At 37.7% G+C, this 21,653-nt stretch overlaps 1 long non-coding RNA gene across 2 annotated transcripts in view; it reads right to left on the bottom strand.

The window, feature by feature from the left end:
• Positions 1–21,653, bottom strand: part of LOC308070069 — an 83,587-nt gene that overhangs the window by 37,321 nt on the left and 24,613 nt on the right. For both annotated transcript variants that reach the window (XR_013930607.1, XR_013930608.1), the window contains exon 1: positions 1–21,653. This exon is cut by the window's left edge; it is cut by the window's right edge and continues 24,613 nt beyond it. This is a non-coding gene — a long non-coding RNA (uncharacterized lncRNA).

The following is a 21,653-nucleotide window of genomic DNA, read 5'->3' as shown; positions in this document are numbered from 1 at the left end:
ATCAGATAATTACAGCTTGCACTATTGACAGAGTAGTACATCACCAGAGACACAAGATAAACTGCAAAGAAAAAGATTTTAAAAATATTTTCAACAGTTTTAGGATCCAAGAGCTTAAAAAATAACAACCACTGAAACAACAAAACTGAACCTGAAAAAACAAGTTCCAAAGACATTGCTAAACAGCTATACATCTAGTATGAAAAACACAGCACTGCATATATGATTTCTTATTGTGTGTTCGTATAGTTGATATGACAGTCACAAATATTGTGAATACGGTTAACGGACATGCTGTATTAGGAAATATCAAAAAATATATAAGGTATTATGCCTTATTATTCATTGAGTGATTTATATATTGAAGATATTGTAAAAGATGCATTTAGAACAGTTTTCTAGTTACAATGTTAAATTATTGGCAGTAGATTTGGCTTCCCATCTCAGCAAGTGCTCCATCATAGAAACCTTCCTGCCTCTATCATGTTGTAAAAAAACTGATTCACTTCTTATTGAAGAATAAAGTCGTTGAGGTGTCTGTCTAGTGATAGATATTTAATGAATAGGTAGCCATTCTAGATGGAATAGAATCTGTTTTCGATATAAATTAATGTTTCTAACAATCGCTATGAAATAAAGCTTGATTGCTTTTTCTCCTACATTGTGATAAATGTGCATTACAGCAAAGAAGTGGGGAGTTAAAAAAATCACTTTAAATGTAAATATAATAGATTGTGCACAGTAAGTTTAAAGAGTTCCCACCCTGTCCTCAGTGATTTACAGCTCTACACACTTGCTTTATCAGTCTATCAAGGTTTTCTGTTTGTTTTGCTTCTGCTCGGCTTTGTTTAATTCATAAAACTGGAGTGGAATGGAAATCTGTAATCATGTCCTAAGGCATACTCTTCAGTACAAACAAAACCGTCAAAGAAACCAGTAAAAACAGCCTTCCTTACTTTCATAACATAGTTAAAATTTATGTTATGGGTATCACTTGTTCATTCATTTTGTCACAGGCAAACCACAGAACAGTCTTAAGTGTATTTTAATTTGTGATTTAATTCTGCACGTATGGAACAATGGCACACAGGAGGGTTACTGATGAAGATGGCATCCCCTTTTTACTTTTCATAGTCAACAACAACAAAAAAAAGGGCCTTTTCCTAACAGTGGTTTCAAATGCTGGAGGTTAAGTTCAGATCAGAATAGTTGTGGTGTCATGTCCCCGTGTCCCCCTACCCCAGCAATTGACTACAAAAACACCTTAGGGCGATCAGGTTATTGTACCTCAAGTTAGACACTGTATCTTAATCAGGGAAAATACTACCCACTATAAATCCCTTACATGTAGCTCAGCTTTTCTATACATAAATGTGTGCACAGTTAGTCCCATGAAAAGAAAAAATAACAGAAACCTCTCTGTTATAACATTTTCTATTTTCCAGAGGTATGTTTTCACCACATGTAAACCCATGGGCTTCATCAAGATGGGGATACTTCCAACCTCAACCCTGACAAAGACGACCGAGGCTGTCAGCATCTGAAGAGCAGGAGATGAAGGTGGCAGACAGCGTAAACTACAGGTTGGGACATTCTTCTGTTTATTTAATCCCAAAAGTATTAAACTTAAAAGACAGAAGCATGCAAAGGAAGCAACTGCCAAGTAAACACATGTGATTTGCTCACTTTCACAAGCAAAATCTTTGGGAAGTCTAAGAGCTGAATTAGAGGAACCTTATTCTAATTCCTCAGAAACAACACTATAACCCTTTTCTTAACGGTTTGCTTTTTAATTTTAAAATGGGAGTGAACAATTCGCAATATTGTAATTTAAATATTAGTTTAAAACAATTGCGTTAACTGAACTGATTCCCACTCACAAACTACCTAACGTTCATACTGCCATCACAAAAAAGGTAACCGTATCTAGCATTCTTGTGAGTATATTGAGCTACCTGCACCATTACAAACCAATGTTCAGTCACTATTTGCCTGCCTTCCCTTCTCCCACGTGTACCAGCTCCATATCACCGCAGCTGTGCTTTCTTTGGTGGATGCTTGATTTACAAAGGTACACATGGGAGGAGAATCAGAGTCACATCACCTCAGAATAAATAACCAGGTGTTATGGACTACAAGAGAACTAAGTTATAAACCATTATTTTATTTGCATTGCAACACAGTAATAATTCTAATGCTAGTACAGTAGCATCAGCTACCAGGCACATATGAATAATAACAAGCCTTGCAGTATTTATCCTAAAACAATTTCTCATGTTAAAATTTATTGTTGTCTGTGTAATACCAACTATGCTGTAATCCCTACTCAGTGTATTTGGGTTCTCAGTAAATAATCACAGCCACAGCATTATAAATTATTTAAGGTATATAGTTTCACTTGAAGAGCCCCCAAAACAAACACTCATGGTCTTTAAGAACTGTAAATCATCACTTCAGAGGAAGGGCACATGTGGCAGCCAGGCCAACACCAGTCAGCCCCATTAATTATGAATTTATTATATATTTATTTATTAGCATATTTTCTTGAGAATTTAGCCAGCTCACACAGATTGTCTCCAGGGAAACAGTTACAAAATAAATACAGGACCAGCTTCATCCCTTGTAGAACTACATTAAAAGAACTGGGATAAGGCCAGCATTCTAGACCTTATCCTAGACAGCAGCACCTGTCTAACCATGAAACAGGCAGTTTGCCCTTTGCCTCTGTCCACCTACATTTTTGAAAGTAGCATTGAAAGCAACATTAGGCAGTTGCCAACAATAGCACGGTATGTCACGTGGTCTTGGTGTAACCATTTGCTGGCTATCGAAACATCATCCCCTAAAAGAAAGAAAGAGAAAGAGGTGGATGGCCATAAAAAAACCCTCAGCATAGGGTAAACTACCTTGTCCACACAGTGCTCAAGTTCCACACAGATGCTGCTTTACTAATAGCTCACAGGAGCAGAACAGATGAATCTTAGTCTGGAAACCCAGCTAACTCTAAAGTGTGTTTCTAGTGGCAGCAATTAATCTACATAACTCAAAGGCAACGTAGACTCTCCCTCCTCCGATTTTTACTTTTCAAATAAATATTGATACACAAGTTACTCTGTTGTTGTGTATATACATTGGTAATGAAAGTATGCACCTACACTAAACTCAAATACCCAAACCTTTGATTGGAAAAAAACAGCTGATTGTACAATGCTACAAAATACTAATTCCCACAGCTGCTCAGCCAGTTACCCCTGACTGAGGACACAAAACTCGCAGTAAATGCCATTTGGGTACTCGGTAGATCAAAATGTCTATGGCAATGTGTCAAACCTAAACCTGAACGCTTTCTCGCAGAAAACTACATTGCCCCTATAAGCAGAATGGTATCTACAAAAACAATTTCATCAGCACTTGAAATACCAGTAACACCCTGCCCCAAGAAATCACACACACAGATCTGCCTTTGTGTGAACAAACACTACACTTTTGTGATCTGACTCTTAATTAAAACCATACGTTTTGAATGACTTCCAGCACCGCTGGCAAGAACAATCTTTAGACTTCTAAAGATTTAAACCTATCAGCCAACAAGGAACCTGCCACGCTTTCTACAGAGTTTGGGCCAACATTTACTTTCTGTCACTGTGAGAAGACCTCCACTTTATTTACAAGCTGTAACGTGTCATGTAACCTGGTGTAACAGCATCTCAGATGTCAATATCCAGCTAAATCAAGATGTCATTTATCACCTGGGACACAAAAAGCTCCATCTTCTTATCATTCATCGTCTCTTAATGGGTGAAAGAACACTTCCATCTATTTGCATGATCATTGTTTAAATCGATAGGAATGAGAAAATCTGTATTTACTATTGTATTAATTGACAAAGACCATGCAAAAGAAAGTGCTTAAGAAACAATAGACCATGTCCAAACAGTGATTTAATGTTATGATCCCTGAACTGCTTTGAGTGGAAGAGAAGGCCGTTAACATACAACGATTCATTTGTGTACTAAGGCCCACAAATTTCAGTCATAATTCTTATAGTCATCGCTGGTCCACACAGCTGAGAATATCGAATACTCTGCAGAAGATGCCCAGGGGGAAGTGTAAAAAAACCCCAACAATCCAAACCCAAGATTCATCCTCAAATTCTCCCAGCAGAAATCTACCTAGGAATTAACTGCCCCTGGCATCAGCTGTCCTGAGTGCAGATAATTGCAGCTGACCTCAACCTCCTCCCAAACTACTTCACCAGGTTGACGTGTGCCCCCTGAGAACTGACACACACCACTGAACTGGTGCTGGATACTCATTCAGCTGTGTCAGTCCTGGCTGTATATATGTACCTACAACATTCTCAGACTTGTACAGCTTAGAAAATCTTACCAGTCGCTTTGTGACTTTTTTGAGGAAAGAAATCCCTCTGCTTTTCTGCCTTAATGTCCTGGTGACACGACACCAGTATACTTTCAGAGGTCTGTCTTGAGAAATCAAATACACCCTACTTCACACACTCTTTTTTATGATTTAAGCTTACAAATTATTAATGTTATGGTCCTTGAAAAGTCATTCTGGGGTCTACGTTTATTAAGATGCTATTAAAATGTACTGAAACACGCTAATACAGCATGAAGAAATTTTCAGCGCTCTGTCTGAATGTAGATAAGACTGTGCTGAAATAAAATTATACCATGTCCCACTTTACTAAGAAAAAAAAATATCATTTTTGAGACATGTTATCTATGGATAGGAAATAACTTTTTGGCTAGCTAAAGCATGGCAGTATCAAGCACCAAAAAAACAGCACTCCACATTAGTTTAGATGACTTAACTCAGAATCTGCCACATTTACACTAAATTTCAAAGTGGCTCCCTGTAGATCTTCAAATCTTTTCCCAGATACTCATGCATTAATAACCTTACACCAGATTCACACAATTGCCTTTTCCCTATATGCCTCTAGACTGCAGGATTACAGTACTAACATTAAGCATAAATTAAGCTCAGACTTCCTTTCCCTCCCTTCTGGAAACAATGAGAGTGGTGATTAGAAAAGAAACAGCTTTCTTGAAAGTAAGCATCATTACCAAAAGAAAAGCAGTTTAAAATACTAAGCCCAAACCAGTATGTTAATTTAAATAAATGGGGTTTTCTTAGCTTTTCTAGAAGCCTTGCTTTCTTTTAGATTTGAAAAGTTCCAAATCCTTACAGAGAATGCCAACTCTCCTCCCCATCAGTTCTCTAAAAATTGACCTTTCTTAATCTTCTTCTGAGAATATGTAAATAAATATACACACATGTATGTATGTATATATTCCTAGGTGCAAACTGTCCTCAGCAGTGAGTTCAGCAGAGACATACAGACTGACTCCAGAAACATGTTAAACTACCGAGCTCTTTGATGCTTGTTGCATGCCTGTGATGTAGTGCAATGTGTAACTGCTGTGACTGCACCATATGTATATCCTAAACTGACAATTTCCAATTGTTTTAACTTTCTCACTTCCATAATTCTGGACTTGCAGCTTCAGAAAGGGTTGCAATCCAGAGTTTGGGAATTGTTTCTCTAACTGCTTGTTCCTACATTACTGGTGTAAAAGTAACTGTTCTGTATTTGTTCTTCCTGAACATCTTAGTCAACAGAAACATACGATAATCTTATAGCTCAGTAAATTCTCTTTGCTGAGATATCCTGCAGTCTTCATAACACTGTCACAGGTAACTATTTTTACTGTATTATAACCTTCTATACTATTCATAGAAAGTATCAGCTCTATTTTCACTCCAACATGTTTACTGATGTTAAATAAATACCAAATACGTCTAAAAAGGTAATTTATAAGTTTTTTTAGAAAGTATTAATACATGTAGATGAGAGGTTACAAGCATGTTACAGACATATGAAAGATGCGAGCTCCTGATAACACTTTTTGGGTGCTAAAACAAATTATTACTTATTTCCTTACCAAAATATTGACCAGTGATTAGCTAAACTTTGTAATCCTATATTCTTAACACAAAGTATGACCAAAATATGACTGTGTGCAACCTGTTCCTATATGTTCTTATTATTCCTTAAGTAAGTAGTTCCTCCGCGTCATGCTCTTTCTCTGTTCAATTTTAGCACATGGCTATTGGCCATTGTAATCATCATGGACCTGAATGCTGAGCTCTCTCTGCTAGTGGCCGCCCCCAATTCTTGTCATATGAAATAAGACATGAGGTTGTCAGGCGTTTTACAGAGCAGGTCCAACATTTGAAAGATATAAATTCATTTGCTGCCTTGTAGGTGTCTTATAAAAAGAGATAAGGGTACAGAGTACAGATGACTGTATGGATTCACAGCAATATCATTTTAAAAACACAATTCTGATGGCTTTTTAAGAAAACAGATCTTTGTTTCTTATAATGCACCCTTACTAAAAAGGCAAGAAAACCAGACTTCTGCTGACAAACATCTCAAACAAGCCCCAGGCAAAAACAATGTTAGGTCAAGAGTATAAATGCAGTCATAGAATCCTAGAATATCTCAAGTTAGAAGGAACACATAAGGATCATTGAGTCAAATTCCCCGCTCCTCACAGGAATACTTAAAACTAAACCATATGACCAAGAGCATTGTCCAGACATTTCTTGAACTCTGACAGGCAATGAACAAAGAAAAACCAAAGGAGAAGCAAACCCATTCCTTTGCCCCAAAGTATGCAAACTTCATTTAAATGCCTCCCTGCTGAAGGTTACTAAGCACCATCAGCCTCTGCCAGCCCAGTCTCTGCTTCTTGCTCACAAAGTGTTCCCAGTTTCCTTTGCTTCTGCAATATATCCTCTTTCCAGCAGCTTCTACTTGCACATCAGAAAATGAAAGCATAGTAAACCAAAAACAAAGACACAAGTTTAAAAACCTCAAATGTCACCACTTCTGAAAAACAAAACAGGAATTTTGGGAATTCCTTCCCAAAAAGTATGTGAACTTCATCCTATAATTTACAGTCTATTCTTTATCCAGACAATTTTAGGAACCGAAAAGGCCCAATTAACCTTTGCATGTAGAGCCAGCTCTTGTTGCACCTTACCCAACAATATCTAAGACTCAGGCAACAGGAAAAGAGGGATGTAGGCAAACTCAAATACCACAGAGCCTGAGAAGCTGAAACAATATGGCTAGGGTAGCTTCAACACCACTGCGCTACTAATAAATCATAATAGTGTAGAGGTGACAAAAGCCCCAGGTTCAGTCATGGGTTTGGATTTCAAGCACATCTGTGTCTGGTTATGCAATAAATGTCAGTCTGAGATGAAGTCAGTATTTGGTCTGCCCAGGTGCAGACTGACAGCTCAACCCTTCTGTGGGGGCGGAAGTCACATTCTGGGTCTATACCTCATTAAGTTCACTCAAGTCCCTTGCCAGGACACTCAGAACCTAAAAATGGCACCTTTGGCAAGAAAAGCAGAATGAACTGTTGGGTGTGAAAACAGTCAGAAGCTTCCAGAATATACTGACCGACCGTGGCAGCCACCAAAGGAGCCTGCTGCCTGTGAAGTACAAATCTACAAAGCAGTTTTTCTAGATGGATTTAAGTGATTCAAAACAAGCACACATAATGGAAAAGAAAAAAGAAAAAGAAAAAAAAATAGGGAAAAAATTGAGGAGAGGAGAGTGACTTGTGCTTTTGGCACCTGTTTGCTTCCTGTGGTCTCCAAATGGAACCCTGTATTGTTTTTGCTAATCCATCTCTGAGCTGACAGAGGTGCAAGTCGTAAGCCACAGCTTGCATGCTGTGCTAGAGAATGGCAGAGCTCAATAAAAACAATTATTTCAAAGCCTATAACTCATCTATTATTAAACCTGTGAAAAGAGTTTTAATTTCCTGTGCAATTATATGGTGCAATGTCATATTTTAGGGAGGGGACGGGGGAGAAAAAGAGGGCTTCCTTTTGATCAAAAACCTGGTTTTCATATTTTATGGTTTGGATAGCTATGTACCTTGGGACCTAATTTGAAGCTTATATACTTTTCTTCAGTCAGAATTTGTGTAAGTCCACTTAGCTACTTAATTATTCCATTTTTTCCTCATAAAGAAAGATAAATTATTAACATCTTGCTGTTTGGAGCACCACAAACAAATGTTGCCTTTTTATCTGTGTGTAGATATCTTGCTAATGTGTAGTAGCAAGGGATGATTAACGCATTTTGCAATGAATTCATACAATTACTTTGACTAATGCTTCCGTGTCATGTGTGACACAAATCAGATTCTCTATTACTATTATTTGTTTTCTACTTAGCGGTGATTATTAAACAATCCATAACAATGACCACTTTCCTTTAAAAATATAGTATCAATTTATATTCTTACTGGGGATAAGCTCACAGTAAATGGAACTTTGGAAAAGGAAAAACAAACCAAAAAGACTCCCTGTTTAAACAGTTGCAGGGCTTCTTTGCACAGTGTCAGAAGCAGAGAGCCCCAGTGGGGCTGGAGTCTCATCTGCGAGACTGTAGAAAAGAAGCAGCTTCTGACATTTAGACCTCCCGTAACCACTCTGAACTATATGCTGTATAATTATGGAATTAAAACTATTTTATTCTACTCTTCTGTTCCAGAAAATATTTGGAATAAACATTTCAGAGAAAACTAGGATTTCCACCATTTACACAGGGGCTGCATCTTTACATGCCTCAGCATTCAGCATCCAAATGTACTGTCACTTTGATTACATACAAGATAATGAAATATTGAATAAATATTCATAGGAATTCAGGAAAGGATTATGATACAAGGAAATGAAACCACTATGCACAAGGCAAAGTGAGAAACGATCAGCTATCTCAGATCAGGGAAGGTATATCTGCAGGTCAATGATAGGAAGGGGAAGCTTGCATTGTGACTGTATCAGGTAGAAGACAAATCACCCCAGACCATTTATGAGGCTTTTAAGGAAATGAAACATCTAGTTTTAGAAGTGGCTTACCAGAAGTATACAAAAGAATGCAAGGATGGTTGTGTTACTTACAGACAGGGACATATATAAACACGCATGAATACATATCTCCATATATATGTGTATACATATATATATTTACCTGTGGGAGAAAGAGATGGAGAAAAAGAACACATCTGGAAAGCAATCTCTTTTTTTTTCCTTAAATTGGGGGGTGGGGGTTGATTCCCAAATACATTTTCTGAAGCAGGACTCACTGGAGAAAATTTGAGGTTCTGTGCAGCAAAACTGAATGCACAAGCTAGCAAACTGCCCAAATTGGTTCACGTGAACCAAAATACATATACATGGAAAATACCACTATATTTTATGAATGGTAGTAAAGAGAGTATTTCTGCAGAGAGCATAAAAATTTCCTTCTAGTCTGTGAACCATTCAGACAGGGAACAGAGAAGAACACCAAAAGAAGCAAGAATAAAATTAATATTTTTCCTTATAAACAATTTGTCAAATACTTTGAAATACAGTAGAATAAGTCAATATTCATGGAGTAAGAGTTTTCCTGAGTTATCACATGTGCGAGTAATCTAATGTATTATTCATCTCCTCTTACTTGAGGAAAAACATCCAGCAGATTATATGGTCAAACTGTGCTCTTAGAAACATCTGTGCAATCTGTGCTGTCTTTGAAGTTCACCTACATTATACATGACCATCTTCGATAGTCTTCAGAAGTGTAACTGCTATCAGAGTTTCCCCATGAAGGTGGAATTTACTTAAATCCTCTGTCTCAAATTTGCTGGTATAGGCCTGCTGTTTTCCACTGTTCCAGGCAGCTAACCTGTCTAGGTTTTTTTGTAACTGCAGTTTATGCTGAAAGTTGCATAAAACTGTTCATCTGCTCCCCCCTACCCCCACCCCCCGCAGTAGAAGCACAGAAGTACTAATAGTATCTAGTCCAATTTTTTCCCAGTTTCCCCAGACCAGAAGAAAGGAAAAAAAGGAGCAAAACTAATTTAATCTACTAAGACAAAAATGATTCTCATTGAGACAAGAGAGCTCTCATCAGGCCGAGATCTGAGAAAGTATGGAAGTCAGCACAATGCTAGAGAACAAGAGAACATTGCGCAAAGTCAAAATGAATGAAGAAACAGAGACTAGAAAGATTTAAATCTTTCCCTTCAAATAATATGTTGCTTTTTGCGCTGTAGTATTCTGCAAGATTTTGTCACCATTCTATGATTTACACTTCTACAACTCAGTTCAGAAAAGCTGTTTAGCATTATTCTTCATTAAAATAATATGACAGAGTAGTTTAGCTTCTGCTATTTGGTGCTTTGGCTATATTCTTCTCTGCAGTGCCCACAACAAACAGGATGTTATTCAGTTATGAATTACTTTATTGATTGAATTAAATAGTACATGAATTTCATGTACAATACACATAGTTTATCCTCACTGTCATAAATTATTCCTTATTCTACTGAAAGGGGCTATTTAAAATTAGTAGGAACCTTACTTAATCAAAGGGCTTTTTATGGAAGATCACTATTACAGAGTAGCTGCTAGTAAAGCTCGCTCTCCCTAAAACAAACACTTAACAAATTTTTATGGTGAAGGTCTCCATTCATCAGGAACAAACATATATTTCTATACTTCCTTCCTTTAAAGAAAACCAACACTAAAACGTGGCGACATTAATGGTGCAAGGAACCATTTGTTTTTTATTATAACTAAGTGACATTATATTGCATTGTCTTAAAGTTCAGTGGCGTACTCTGCAAACTACTAGATGTCCTGATTATTTAGGATCCACGCAGTACTAACTGATAGCACCATTAGTTGATAGTGCAAGGCATGGAAGATAACGATATTCTTGCCCTTCCCACTTGGTCACCTGAAAGCTGGGCATAAGTGTGAATTACTGAAATGCTAATGATCTAATTTCTATACCAAAATACTGTCTTATTTGCACTCACATAATCTTCCATTCTGGTTTCTCACCCAGACCATTTCTTGCTTTGGGTACATTTGCAAGGCTAATTCATACTTCAGTAGGGGTTGTATGGCTGAGAAAATGTTAAAAGAAATTTCATATTCCTGTCTCTTTTACTGGTTACTGGAGTCATGTGTACTACAAACCTTTAAGATCTCACTGCGAGTCACTAGCAGACATGGCTGTCAGAAAGCAATACAATTTTTCAAACATTTAAGTCTTTTAGAATAGAAGTATTATTTTCTGAAATGACTTAAGCTTTTAGGCCAGCACTGTAAAGCCATCCCAAGAGCCTAAAGGTAGGAATGACATTAGGCATTCTTAAATGTTTAAATAAATTTACAAATCTGGCCCAAAGGAATTCAAGTTTCCTTTAAATTAAATTAAGCCAATCATTTTAGTCTATTGCTGGAAGACAGAAGTATAAATCACAAGAATATCCTACTGATACACCACCAGGACTGAAAACGAACTGAATACTTATTGGATATTACTTTCGCAATATTCTACACAAAATAATAAAAAAAAAAAAACATGTTTCAAAATTTGTTATGAACTCTAAACCTAATAAATCTAGCCTGATACTGAAGTTAACTAGAGAAGTATCGGAGATGTTTCTGTTATACAGCTCTTGTTATGTTCACATCTGTTAGCATTCAGAGAATATTTTCATAAACGCAGAAATCCTCTCTCTCTCCACCCCCCACCCCCAATATATATACAAATTGAATTATTTAGACACGGGAAACAAATTCAGCTCAGCCTGCAGTCTGAATGTGCCTTGAACCAGGGAACGGATTTAACTCACCACAGAAGGTGATAAACCATGAAGTTCAGAGAAACCTCCAAATACTATGACTCCTCAAACTTCAAAATATTAGGAATTTTATGTGATCCTTTTGTAGTCAGCAAATATCGGTGAATGTATTCAAATCCTACAAATAGTACTTGATGTTGACTGGTGTTCCCTTGCCATTGTGTCAAGCCAGGTCTCAGTATAACACTACTTCTTCAGATGGCTGACACTAGACTTGGCCCATTTTGTAAAAGGGGCTAAAATCTATTTGATGGTTTGGCTTCCTGATTGTGCTTCTCATCATAAACAGAAGACTCTCTGATTCCTGAAAATCAGTTTGAAAGACAGGACACGAAATACCATGAAGAAAAGCATTTGGTAACTGTGCCTGCTCGATGACTGAGGGTCACTGCATGGCGGTGGTTTTGTCTTGAATTTGATGGACAAAATGAAAGGCAGTCACCTATACTATGAAAATATACAATGAAAGTAAGAATACGACTCACACATCCCTAATCACTGCTGAGATTTCAAGATTTAGAGCAGTTAATTGCTCCTTTTTAGCAATCAAAACTTGTAATATATATTAGTTACTAGGTGATCTTCCCTGCAGGCAAAGGACCCTGGGATACAGAAACCTCTGTGGGTTTTAAAATTATTTTTATTTTTTTCTAGAGTAACTTGGGCACTTCATTCTGTGATGGTCATTGATGAAAGAATAGCCCTAACAGCAGACAGTCCAAGCTTCCCTACGTGAAGCTGGAAAAGCTTTCCTTTATCTAAATCAAAAATGGTAGTTCTGAAGAGTCAAAAAATATTTGTGATCCCATGGGGCAACAGCTAACACCACTTAAAATACAAAGCTGTTAACAAATGATCAGATAGCTGGCAACTAACAGCGTTCAATAGAGAACAAACTTATTCTGCATTTGGAGAAAGAAATGAGTTTAAAGTGAAGATGAACATTTCATTCTACAGAATGGATCAGTTAAACAGTTAAGTCATTTTAAGTCAGTAAGTCTAGAAAACTTGCATCTGAGAGTTATCTGAGAACCACTTGCAACCACTAATGTTCTTTTCCATTAAGTCTTGTAATGCTGAGGAAGAAATAGGCAACTGATAGATAATGTGTTGATAATGTGCATATAAAAAGATAAACAGGATGAGGTATATAATTACAGACTTATTAGTCTCAAAAAAAAAGCATACTATAAAACCCAAATAATAAAGAATTGAAGAATTAAAAGTGGCAATATAATTAATTCCTGTCTGTGTTAGCAGATTTAAATAAATCCTACCAAACTGATCAGTTTTCTACATGTGAAAAGGAGAAATGTAATAGATAGCCACATTTATGTAACTGACAATATGTACCTGAAGTTTTGAAGTTTCTAGAAAAACATAAAATCAATATAGCACATAATACTTGCATTAAAACCAGACTGCCTTGCTCTGCAAGTATTCTTTTTGAGATGACCTGTTGTTAAGTAAAACTGCTTTTAGCGATCCACAGGAAGGGATTCCTGTTCCCACTCTTTCAGAATTATATCACTGGAGTAAAAGAATTCACAAAATCATGTCAAAGAAATGATATGTGAAGGGAGCAATAAATAATTATGACTGGTGACTGATACAAAAAATGCAATAGCTTGGTAAAGCAGACATACGCAAAATATATTTACCTAACGAATGTTCTAATGAAAGTGAAGAAGCCAGAAAAAATACCCCAAAAACCTACAAAGTCGTCGGTTCTCCCCTCAAAATCGGTAGGGCATAAAGCTTTCAGCGGAATATTGTGATCCATGTCCAATGGTTCTGTTGGGTATATAAATGGGAGACACTGAGCTTGGAGCAGAAAAATTGAAGTAGCTCTCTGACATGCTAAAGCTTTCCCAGAAATCAGTGTCCAGTTCTAACACCTCTGACTTGGAAAGATGCTGTTAAGCCAGAACTGGTTCAGAAGAAAGCCACAGACGATTACAGGACAGGAGAACACTCTTAACATAGGAGGCAGATAGAGATCAATATATTTAGGTAATCAGATAGGAGTACCTTGGCTGCCTTTGTGGGAATATTATTCAACATCAATTTCACAGGAAAAATAGGGTAAAAATACCCCCAACAATAACACCAAAAACTTCTCAGTTCAGCAAAAGGACTAGAAAATCAGTAGAAGGCCCTACACTTTGGAGGAATGCATATATTTCTGTAGCATAAAATTATAACTAAACATTCCTTTAAATTAAACAGAAAGACATTTGAACTATTTTTAGTAAAAATACAGAACTATTAAGAGGTTGAAAAAGTCATAATTTCTATTAAATCAAATATAATGTAAATAAAATGTAACTGTTAATTGTCTTCAAAAAGTTTGTTTGCTTGAAACCCTGAAGGCTCTCTTTTAGTTAGCACTATTTGCTGTACTGACCACCAAGACTGAATTCTTGGAGGACAACTCTAGCAAAGAATGCACTGGATTTTTTTTAGTTGTACTTTCTTTTCTTTGTTGAAACAGGATAGCAAATTAACCTTATTAAAATACAAAGCAGCAGAATTTTTAATATATAGGAAAGAAAATGAATATATGATGGTAACATCCTAATATCAAACAATATAACACTTACAGAAGGACTGAGTAAACAGACACAGAGTTAGAGTTAAAGGCCAATACAGTTTTTGGTACTTTGACAAAGCCGAGTACCAAAAACTGTATCAAGGAACCTAAATTTAGAGCTATTTGTTTTAGAGAAATTAAGACACAGAAGTATCTGTGGGTTTAGAGATCTTTTGTATCCACCATATCAATGAAAAATGTACAACTACATGCAGTGGATCTTGCAAATTTGTCCTGTATAACTGATTTAATACAGTTCCAACTTTACAGCTACTGCCTGTAATTACATGACTTTCTCGGTTAACTGTAAAACTGTGCATACTTACTCAGGTAATATTTGTTCACTTTTAATAAGGTTTATCCAAGCCTTCATGTCAATCTAAGCCACTGAAAGCTCAGTTTCTCAGCCCCACTATTTTATGAGGAAGGGCAGTTTTCTCCCTTTTGCTTACCTAAAGCTAGAAGGGTATCACTCCAGCATCAACCCTCAGAGCATGAGACAAATTTGAAGGCTTGTTCTTAGGTCAAATTACTAATGCGTGTTGCGGATTCAGTGTGGCACTTGTTCATAGTAGCAATCAAGTAACTAAATAAAAAGTCAGAACTAGACATACTGGCATCTCCGGGATCCATACGGCTAGAGTCAGGTTAATATGCATTAGGTGCTGTTAGCATAAAATAGCTTAGTATATATTTTAGTGGGCATAATTACACATATCCTGATAAGTGTATTTTCTTCTTACTCCACTTTTATTTAAAAGTATTCAACATTTTTTCTAAGTAGTAAGTCTGAAAATGCACATTGGCAGCAAGGAACTGATTGATAGGAAAATACATTTTAAATAAATTTTTCTAATTAATATTGGCATTCTGAATTTACCATTACAGTATGTGCCATTCTAATTTACTACCAGTTTGCTGTCTCCTAGACTGGATTTCTGTACCACTGCTCCTGAAAATTCTACTGCCTTTTAGTAAGAAGGCCGGTAGCAGCAGCTGGCTCGGTATTGTCAATTTTAATTAAAATCTTCATTTTCTGATACATCACAAAGTTTTCTATGGAAAAAGCAAAAATAGGCATGAAAAAATAATTTCAGTGTTCTTACATCACACTGTGTAAATATACGTGCTATTGGCTTTTTCGCTCTATGGATGTCATTCTTTTTAGATGTTAGCTGACAGACTCCAGTTGACTTTTTTTTTTTTTTTATTTCAGCTTTTACAGTTCATTGTACCTGGCTGCCACAAGGCATACAAGACCAATAAAAATTAAAGGTGGAACTTCACACAGAAACTTTTAGTGTTACAAATAGCTCACTTCTCTTACCTCTTACGTATGCTTGTGGATTCTGTACAAATTTGATAAGTACCCGGGGCACACAGATCTTGTGCCGCGCAATTGACATTGCACTGCTGTCAGCTCTGCACATTACGATACCCCTCAGTACGTCTCTTCTGAATATCAGCCTGAAAGTTGGGAAGGTAACTCTGTGGGTCTTTGAGAAACAAACAAAAAGGGTGTAGCTCAGTATTAAACAGTTCTGAAATCTGACTACTGACTGTATCGATCCTTGTGGATTATGAACTCCCTAGGATCATCACCAAGAAGGACTCCAGTCCCTGAAACCTACTGGTCCTTCAGAAGTTGGTGTCTTGCAGTATCTTTCAGAGCAGCTTCCCCAACCCCAACATCTGGGTTGCAACTAGAAGGACAGGGAATCATAGAATCATTTAGGTTGGAAAAGACCTTCAAAATCGTAAGAGTCCAACTGTAAACTTTACACTGACCAGTCCATCACTAAACCATGTCCTTAAGTGCCACATCTACACATCTTTTTAAACACCTCCAGGGATGGTGACTCAACCACCTCCCTGGGCAGCCTGTTCAAGTGCTTGACAACCCTTTCAGTGAAGAAATTTTTCCTAACATCCAATCTAAACCTCCCCTGGTTCAACTTGAGGCCATTTTCTCTTGTCCTATCGCTTGCTATCTGGGAGCACAGACCTACCCCCACTTATCTATAACCTTCTTCCAGGTAGTTGTAAAGAGTGGTAAGGTCCCCCCTGAGCCTCCTCTCCAGGCTAAACAACCCCAGCTCCCTCAGCTGCTCCTCATAAGACTTGTGCTCCAGACCCTACACCAGCCTCGTTACCCATCTCTGGACACGCTCCAGCCCCTCAGTGTCCCTCCTGCAGTGAGAGACCCAAACCTGAACACAGGATTCCAGGGGTGGCCTCACCAGTGCCCAGTACAAGCAGACAAACACCTCCCTAGTCCCACTGGCCACACTGTTTCAGATTCAAGCCCAGATGCTATTGGCCTTTTTGGCCACCTGGGCACACTGCTGGCTCATGTTCAGCCAGCTGTCACCCAGCCCCCCCAGGTCCTTTTCCTCCAGGCAGCTTTCCAGCTGCTCCTCCACAAGCCTGTAGCGTTTTGTAGGGCCGTTGTGACCCAAGTGCAGAAAGAGGGAAAACTTATAGTAGGGAGGTTTAATGGGAGATACAGACCTTGGAAAGGAGGCTAGGTGGGGCCACCGTTGGACCCTGGGAACATACTAGGAACCAGAGGTTTGCTCAGACAATAGGACCAAGCCACCAGGCTTAAATGCAACAAGAACGTGTTACAACTTTTTCCTCCAACTCCCAAGCAGAAGCATCTGGTCCTGAAGTGAATGGCACTGACAGCAAGGTAAAAGAACATTAAAATACTACATTTATTTTCTTCCTAAAATTCTTCTAGAAGTTGCAAGAGGAGCTACCACGTGAACTAAGGGGGAAAAACAAATTCTACACTTCCTTAGCAATAGCAAGAGGTGGGGGAACTAGCCCCCTTGCTTTAACCTTTGCAACCTCCGTAAGGATAAGGGAAGGGCTGGCGTCTGGGCAGTGACACAGGTCTGCTGATTAAGCCGTGAAGTTCCTCATTCACCAGTAATGACCTCACTCAAATCTTCAGAGCATTTCTGGTATCTTTCTCTAACAGTGTGGTTGCTGTAGCCAGAACACACCTGCTTGCTGGGGGTGCGCAGAGCAGTCGGGACTAGTGAGGTAGTGCAGAGCTCCAGAGAGCCTCGGAGACAGCAGATAATGCCATCACCGATTCCAAATCGTGCCTCAGACAGTGAAGACAAGCTTGGAGATCAGACAATGTGTGTAGCTACTGACCTTGAGGACAAGCATCCCTGCAACTGATGAGGATGGCATGCAAGAAAAAACAATAAAAGCACATAGAAATAAAAATATTCTCCACTTTGCTTTTTTTCCCCTCATTGAAAACATCTATCTGCTGAAGGGTAGAGTCTGCCCACTCCAGACTGGTCGCTGATGGACAGAGACCCTCCTCATAGCCACCGTAGGGGCTGGGTTCACCATGGCTAAGCTATCCCGTCAGTACCCTTGGTTTGCCTAAGACAGGTCTGCCAGATTGGGTCCTTCTCCGTAACGGCCCTGCCTCCAGCTACTGGGCCAAACCGCACACATGTGCCTATGCCGGACCGGCTCACTTTTGTTATTTTCTGTCAGTGGTTTGTGCCTCCATTGCAGGTAGCTCTTGTTTCTGCTCATCCTCCTCCTCTTTTCCTTCCAAACAATTTTAACTGAGCCCCTTTAGCAGATTTGCAGTTCTGCTGCTTCCCTGCCCCAGATGAAATGCCTGGCTTTCCCATGGCATTTGGCTGTTACTATCTGAGCAGCGCAAAATGGCTCTCAAAGAAGTGTTGTCAGCTATTTTGCCCCAGAATAGATGTTTCACTGTTAGTTGTTTGGGGTTGAAGTGAATCACTTCTATATAAGATGTCAAGTTGTTTTATATATATATATATTTCAAGTAACAAGTAATGTTACTAACTTCCTCACCCTTGCAGCCTGACCCATGGGGATTGGCACATCCCTCATCAGTGTAATCGCTCCTAATCATGCTGGGGTGAAGGCAAGAAAAAAGGGGATGTCTACTTCCCCCATGGGGAATGTTTTCTTTTTGGTTTCTGGCTTAGGCTATCAAATTAATTTCATTGAGGACATTCAATAGTTATGTTATCTCAGTTTTGAACTGCTTACCACTGAGAGCTTTTCCAAATACACATCATCTTAGTTAGAAGCATATTTGTCGACTGAAAGAAAATGTTGGATTTTTCATGTCCTTTTTTTTTTTTTTTACTCACATTTTAACCACAGTTACTTGTGCCAACATATTATATACACTTCACACTATATGCAGTTAAATATCACCTGATTCAATCCCTTTTTTTTTTTAATACTACTTGCATACAAACCATACATGCATGAGAACATATTTGAAAGGCATCTATGACCTATGTAATAAAATTGTCTAGGCAAATACAGGAGAAAAAAGCCATTTCCTTCTGGGTAAAACAATGAGCCATACTGAGTATATAATCTTCAATCTATGCATATTTGCTCTTCTGCTCAATACTTTAATTTAGACATTTGTATATAAGCAAAAGGTAGATTACCTTTGAAACAAAGATGAAGGCTTTCAAACTATGCAGCCTGAATTGTTTTAACCAATGAATAAAACACTAAATTCTTATTAAATGTGAATACAGTGCAGACAGTTGTTTTCCTCCTACCCTGTGCCTTTTGCATTCTTTGAAGCTAAACTGCAATTCTGAAAATCATTCAGATACACTTACTTTTTCCAACACTAAAAATTGACTAGACTTGAAGAGCCTGCTCAGGCAGCAGTCCATTGGAAAAAAATTACAACATAGCAGTAAAACTAAAATATCCAAGGGAAGTTTAGCAGAGCAAATCACAAGAACAATCAGGCAGCAAAATGAGGATTCATTTCAGAAAACAAAGCTGGCATGAAAGAAAAAAAAAAAAAAAAAAAAAAGGCTTGAAATATATTGCCATATATCACAAACTTAGATATGTTACCTTGAATCTTTCAGCTGCTGAAGCCTGGGCATAAATGAGGGTCATGAACAAGTCTCTGAAAGCTCTCACAAGTTATAAAAACTCATTCTGCATTTAAAGTATTTATGCTAAGTCCTAACACCTTAGCTGAACCAAGCCAAGCTATGAGGCAGTCCACCTTTCCAGTTACAATTTAACATCGCCCTACTGGAGCAATGCATGAGCCAAGACCAAGGTGCAGGTTCTCTCACTAATTTCACATACCTTGCCTAAATATTTCTCACCAGCTTTAAAAGAAGAAAAAAACCCAACACAACCCACAGATCTATCTGAAACCTAATTTTTATGGATCTATCTGAAACATAATTCTTATGGATTAGTTGTTAGAGTGAGGATATCAAACTAAGGGTGGAATTCATATTGTGGTGATTCCTTACTGAGGGTGTAATTACTTCTGTCTCCTACATGGCTGTTTATTTTCACATTACTTGAGTGCTGCAATGACACAAATCAGCATTTGCTCTGACTAATCCGGATGAAATTGGTCAGTAGATTAAAAATTCAACACGGAACTGAACTGGTGTTAAAGGTGCGTGTGTACTCACCAGATGCCCTTTCTTTCTCTCACAGAGGGGGAACTAGCTACTGATGTGCAGTCAGTATACACAGAAGCACAGAGCCTTCATGAGTGGTGGTGGAGAATCCAGAGGTGCTGGGAAAAGGCACTAAAAAGGAAGGCAGTGTCAGAGAAGAAGAAAAAAAAAAAAAAAAAAGCAGTTAGCAGTGAGAGCTGAAGTATGGAAATTTGAGCAGCAAGGATCTGCCTCACAGAAAAAAGAAAATTAAATGTTTGAGAAATATTTGCATAAGAAACAGTAGAAACCATTGACAATTGTTCTTTAAAGCTAAGCTGAAATCTTAAAGAAGTGGATGTGTCATATGATATTGGGTAACCTGATTAGTTATAGGTTGGGAAGAGGTGAAGGGGAGAGAGTGCTTCAGAAAACCTGACTCATGGAAGATACAGAACCTGAAATTTTTATATAGGTAAAGAAAAATATCCCTGACATAATTTTAAAGACTACTTCACTTTTAAAGGCTAGTATTGCTATTCTTATTTGAAATATACACAAATAGAATGTCAAATCGTCAAGGGCTGTTTCTTGAGAATGCTACCACAGCATGATTTATAGTGCACATTATTACCATTTCTAAGTTTGGGTACAAATCTCAGAAAAATTAGAACATGAAGCTATTGGTTTCTTAGTAAGTAAAGGGAATTCCATCTAGTCAAATATTCAAAAAGCCTTAGCAGATGCTCTTTCCCAGGATTTCCTGATGATTTCAATCATCAGACTTGCTTACCTGACTACTAACTTATGAAATAAAGGAGCAGATGACATACCCCCCCCCCCCCCCCCTATATATCAGAGGATTTATTGGAGAATGGCTTAAACTTGAAGTAGATCTAAGGAGTCAAGGTTACTTTGTATTTTTTCAAAACTATTCAACATATCTCTTTTGGAATCTCCTTCTCTGTAACAATATCTTCCTATGTGAACAGGCCTCTTCTTCTAGGTTTTTCTGTTACTATATCATTGTTCTCCATTTTTTTGTTTCTCCCCACTCAAATTCTGAAAGTTTTTTTGTCAGTTTTCAAGTGTGTCATTTTGGGAGATATTTTTTTCTGCATGGGATCAAATCAATATTTCTCAACATTTTATTTCTAACTTCTTCAGGAAACTGCCATCTTGCATCACTGCACAAAACCTTCTACCCTTAATTAAATTGTGTACCTATTATTAATCATGACAAATAGGCAGACACACATAAACACACATGTGGAAGTGGAAGAGCTTCTCAACTGGAAAAGTCTGTAAAAAACGACAGTATCTATTGATACCTGCCTTCTTTGACTAATCAATAAACTGTAAAAAACATGGTAGATATATCATTTTTACAAAAAAATACACAGAACTAAACATATACATTCGACCTATTAAGAAAAACAACAACATAAATATTAGTTAGCAATAAACTTTGCTTACTCAATGAATAAAGAATTACAATGGGCTATTTTTGTCATTTTGTAAATGACATTGAAATGGGAAGCCTGTCATTTTGCCACTACATTTTTCTGCTTTGATTAGGAAACAGCAGCTCATTAGCTCTTCTTCCTGTACGTGTCCCCATCATCACTCTGAAGAATGCTAGCACTTGAAATAGGACAATTCTATTATTTTTTTTTCTAACTCAAGTGCATTTCGCCTTTGGACTTTACGCAAAATTAATTATAATTTTCCCTTCTAATCACTAGTACATCATTAGGGCTCTGAGACTGGGAATCTGTTTTCTCTAACTAATGGCTAAATGCCAAACACTAGTGGCATTTTAAAATGGAACTCAGTAACTGCAGCAAA

This window comes from Falco punctatus (assembly GCF_963210335.1).
Source record: "Falco punctatus genome assembly, chromosome: 1".
NCBI lineage: Eukaryota > Metazoa > Chordata > Aves > Falconiformes > Falconidae > Falco > Falco punctatus.
This window is presented reverse-complemented; position numbering and strand designations above follow the sequence as displayed.